Source organism: Pantherophis guttatus, chromosome 6 (assembly GCF_059756535.1).
Source record: "Pantherophis guttatus breed Tessera chromosome 6, ASM5975653v1, whole genome shotgun sequence".
In the NCBI taxonomy this organism is placed as follows: Eukaryota; Metazoa; Chordata; class Lepidosauria; order Squamata; family Colubridae; genus Pantherophis; species Pantherophis guttatus.
The window spans coordinates 46,885,212-46,890,498 of record NC_142068.1 but is presented as its reverse complement, the minus strand read 5'-3'; positions in this window follow the sequence as shown (position 1 = coordinate 46,890,498).

Sequence of the window (5,287 nt, the reverse complement as noted above, 5' to 3'; positions counted from 1 at the left end):
ATTCTGCAAAGCACCTGTAGGCAAGATAAGAAACAATGAACGGAAATTAATCAAGAGGAGAAGCAACCTAGAACTAAGGAGGAATTTCCTGGCAGTTAGAACAATTAAATAGTGGAATAGCTTGCCTCCAGAAGTTGTGGGTGCTCCAACACTTGAAGTTTTTAAGAAGAGATTGGATAACCATTTGTCTGAAATGATATCGGGTTTCCTGCCTGAGCAGGGGTTTGGACTAGAAGACCTCCAAGGTCCCTTCCAACTCTGTTATTCTGTTATCAGGTCACCTGAAATATTCAGTGTGGTAATGTGTAAGGTTGGAAATGTTATTATTTCTCTTTAGAAGACTTGTACTAGACCAGTGTTTTCAAAGTTGGTAAATTTAAGATGTATGGACTCCGATTTGCAGAATTTGCTTTGCCCGTTCACTAGCCAGTTTTGGGAATTGAAGTCTTCACATCTTAAGGTTCTCAAGTTTGAAAAAAACATGTACTAGTCTAGACCTAATCATTCTTAAAGGAGTTGAATTCCTAATTCAATGAAACTTCAAGTAGTTATCCCCCCCAATAACTATTAAACTATTGAACTATTAAATAAAATAATTCGTATGCCACACTTAAAGAGGTTGAGTGAGACAGCCAACCTGCCATGCCAAATACAACCCGGTGTGACTCTTTTGTGGAAAAGCAACAGTATTTCTTTGCCTAATGCCCATCCCCCTGATCTCCCCGCAGTAGCCCATGGGAGGGCCATTAAAGGGCTCTCTTTCTTGAAGCAGTCATCAGCGCCTTCCTTTCTCTCCAGAAAGTGCCAGCTCTCCCAAACAAACCACAAGGACTTTGGATGATGGAGGTGGCGCCGGCAGATTCCCTAAAGAACTCAGAAGAACTTTAGGTAGGTAGGGGAGGGGCGGCGGGGGAAATCCGATCACCTGCAGACAAGGCGCGCCCCGGGAAGAAGAAATCCCGGGAGACCACGGAACGCAGCAGAGTTTTTTCGCAGAGCCGGGAAAAAGGCTGAGTGAGTCTCTCCGGATTCTGGCAGAGTCCCAGCCTCTTTCCTGGCGCCCCGCAGAGAGAAGCGCTTCGCCGCGCAGCGCCGCGTAAAAATTCAACAGGCGTGGTCAGGAAAACCTGCAAAAAGCTGACCCGGTTGAACTTCTGTTGTCAAATCGAGGGTGATGGCAGAGCGCTGGGCCAGACAAAGAGGAGAAAGCAGATGAGTCCAGCTGTTAGGCCAGTGTTCTCTGCTGTTGCCCAAGTACATAAATTGGATTGGAGTTTCAGAAGTGTACAACGGTCAAAGGTAAAGTTGAAGGCAATATAGGATAAGGCCGAGGGGGCCCTTAGATGGTCCTTGGATGAACCCACAGCTGCCGTGTGCGCTTGAAGAAAAGCCGCCGTCCCAACAATCCCCTAATATACTGTAGTTATTGCACAACTCATGATTGGCTGGTCTTCCAGCAGCCTCACTCGCTCCGCCTAATGGTAAAGCCGGAGGAGCGGAGCTCTGCGGAAGGAGTGATTTTGAGCCTGCTGGGAATGCCCCGACTTGAGACAGCCGCCATCGCCCCGGTGCAGACGGCTCCTCTGTCGGGCGCAAAGAGGCATGCTTGCCTCCTTTATAGGTGTCTCGTGGCCAGGCCTTCCTCTAAAGGCTACCTATAAATAAAAGAGCTTTCCAGACATAAACCCCCAAACTGCGGAGATTCGATAGGGACCAAGGCGCCAACTTCAGCTTCCCAGTGGAACTTTATTTCAAATAAATAAACAAAGAAATATGTGGAAACTGGTATGAGATAACGTGCATACCTACTTCTACGTCCGGACAGCAGGGCAGTTTTGAGCAAGAGCTTAGAAGAATTCAGAAGTTAAAATAGTTTTCAGCATAGTAAAAATACTGTATTGGCATCTTTAACGATACTCTAAGATTTTAACTTTTGTCTATACACTACTTTTGGCTCCGATTAAAAAGCATCTAGAAGCTGGAACAATTTACACTTTTACTGTGGGAGCGAGCCCGTATTAGCAAAGAGCGCATACATGAGGTATATGGTAAAACTCCACTTCTTCAAACTGTGTTGACAATTACAAATGTATTTGCCACAAGTGGAAAACTTTCGCTATCGAGTAAAAAAAGGGAAAGTACAGTTGGGGGAAAAAAACAAATTCAACGTGGAAAAGGATCCTAATGGGTATTTTTCTCTCTCTGTCTCCTTTTTCCACCTTCTGCAACCCCCTCCCTTTCTTTCGGGGGCAGAGGAATCTGTGGATTGGGCGACGCAGACTATGCGCGATCTTTGGTTTAAATTGGATCTGACATCGAACAAAACAGCCTTGCAAATATTTATTCGGAGCTTGGGTTCCCTGGGACATTTGAGCTCATCCCGAAGAGAGCTGCGGGCAACAGGAGAGGCGGGGTGGCTCGGCATCCTAAGTGAAGATGCGGGGGAAGGGTGCCTGAACAGATGCTCTTCCCAATAAGATCGTCTCCCAATCACTTAGCGGCGGCGGCGGCAAGGCAAAGGCCATCTGGCCTGTTATTCTATAGCGGGGAAGGGCTATATTTGGGGGTCCCTGGACCAACTGGGAATTGAAGCGTTGTTACAACAGAAGCACTGGATACATGTATGTATTAAGCGCACGTCGGGAGGGAGGAATAATGTTAATTTTAAATTCTTTCTGAAGGATTCGCAAATATTTTCACAATCACAAAAGAATGAATTGCGAATCTTTTGCTCCCATACTCGGGTTCATGGTTAGTCACCACCGTTACATTTTCTGCCCTGATTATTTGATTCGGAGCAAAAACATCTTTCTGCTACTACAACTAGAAAACTTAAAATTGGGTGTTTATCTCTATAGTAACCTTGTCCTCCGTAGATAAATTGGCCTCTGTAGATAAATTGCACTACAGTTCCCATTATTCCAATTTTTGGCCATGTCGACAAGCAATATGGGGTTATATGGGGAAAATATATGTAAACTTAAAAACTTAGGAGGCCAGAGGCCTCTAGGGAAGAAGATGACTACCCTGTTTTTAAGTTTACATATATTTTCGACAATTTCAACTCACTGCATATTTGAGAATATTTCACTAAAGAAAACAATGAAAAAAACACAATACATTACAGTTCCCTTTACACCTAAGAAAAGATTATGGATTAAGTGCTCAGAGGCTTTCAGCAGAAAGGGCAAATCGGATGTATTACACTCGCGTTTATAATCACATTCGATGCCATGAACAGTTGATGGATTACCTGATTGATTAACAGATGGATCCTTCCCGCATTTTTAACTGAAAAGTCTACTAATTCTGCGACATATCAAACTATACAGCGGATAGATTCGTATACTTTAGCAATATAATCGTACCGCTAATTTGCCCACGAAGGGGGTGTTTTTAAACCCATTGTCTAAATTCGTATCCTTCCTTCTAAACACTGGATTCCTCTGAGTCAGGTAATGAAAGGGCTTCAAGTCGAACTTCCTAAGGATGCTGAAGAAAAAACGGAGCGTTATACAGGTGTCGCCTGAGCACCAACTATTTCTCAGACGAAGAATTAAATTGATTTCCCTCCTCAGCGATTTTCATCCGAAGGTATCGCTGGCCACTCATTTCTTGTTCTTTTTCCAAATTTCTGGTTGCTTGTTTGTGGATTTTATCGCAGCATCTCCCACAAACGAATAAAACCACTCCAAAATAACTCTGAAGCGAAAGGTGGACATTACCCTCTCCGCTCGTTCGGCCACCAGCCGCCTCGGGAAGTTACGTTGCGCTGGGACCCCGTCGGGACTTAGCTCATTCCCTTGGCCTTGGTCCTTCGGCGGCCTGCCCAGTTCGCCCACGAATCTTCTCCAAATAATCGCCCCGACCCAGTGGAGGGAACATTTCATTTTAATTATTTACCTGTTAGTGAGAGGGCTACATTCCCTTTTTTCAAGCTCCCCCCCTCCACCTCTTCCCGGCTAATGGTTCTGTTCCTTTGGGCCGACCAGCCTTCTAAATCTGGCCAGCAGATCATTTCATTAAAATTTAATGTCCGTCAATTGCCTGACATAAAAAATATAGACTCGGATCCCATCTAAAATATTAATGCTTTAATGCTTGCAGTGAAATAAGCCAGGCCCCCGAGGGCCCCAAATCAATTCGCCAGAAGGCTCTCCTCGTTTGGCCACCGGCTCGGAGACATTTTTCTTACGCCGTTATTAACTTCTGTCAGTTGCTTACCCAATTAGTGTTCACGAGAGGAGGGAAAGGCTTCAAAGAGAGCAAGCGAGGGAACCGCTCCGCTCCTGAAAAACCCAACCGCGAGAGCGAGGCCCGCCCGAACTCTGGACCGCAGGAGAGCCCCGGGCAGCGGTGGCCAGCTAGCTTCATAGGACCACTGGAGGATAAGAGAAGGAAGGAAGCGGCGGCGCTCACATCTCTGGCGTCCAAGAATAGCTTTGGTCGTGTTCGACTCCAATTCCCATCACCTTAGCCTGCCCTGCCTCTGATCATGGTGAGAAGTGCTAGGAATTGAGCCCAATGAATGTACTTGTGGTAGCAGTTGGAGGAGGCTGCAGTAGCTTAAGCCACAAAAAAGTGGTAGCATCCCGAAGTAGGTCTTAGGAAGAAGTCTTTAGACGCACCAGTTCAAAATTTACACCCCATGTAAAAAGTCTGTTATAAAAACTACAAAGACAGGAGTCTGACTGTTGTGCAACGTTTTTACCTGAAGAGTTTAAAACAAAAACCACCAGTCTTCAGTATGCAATGTATTATACCACTGGAGTTTTCCCGCTTGCGGTATGATCCGGGGGAACAGCATGACACTTCACCACCCTGAACTCATGTACGCGGAAGAAAATGCCACCGAATTCCCTGGCGCTCTTTCGAAAGAGCCTTCCTTTGGATGAGCACTCGTCCAAAGGAACGAGTCCAAAGTGTTCGCCCGTTTACTGGGTGAACAATTGACAGTATTGTAATATCTGGGCTATATCTGGGCTCCCGTTGACTGTACCTTGAATTCGTGTCCCTTGGACAGGCTACTCTGACCAAGTGAAGCGATGGAAAAGTTGTTTCCACAGCAGAAAACGAATAAATGTGCATTCTTTTAATATTATTAAGACTCACTGCAAGGGATTTATGTCCATCTGTACTCTCTAGCTGGTTTCAAAATAGTTTGAAAAATGAACCACTATAACCATTCTTCAAAAATAAAAGAGGTCACCATCTCAACTCAATGGTTTTCAGACTTCTGAAACCCAAAGTCCAGCTGGGAAACTCTTACCAAGCAACTTTCCCCACT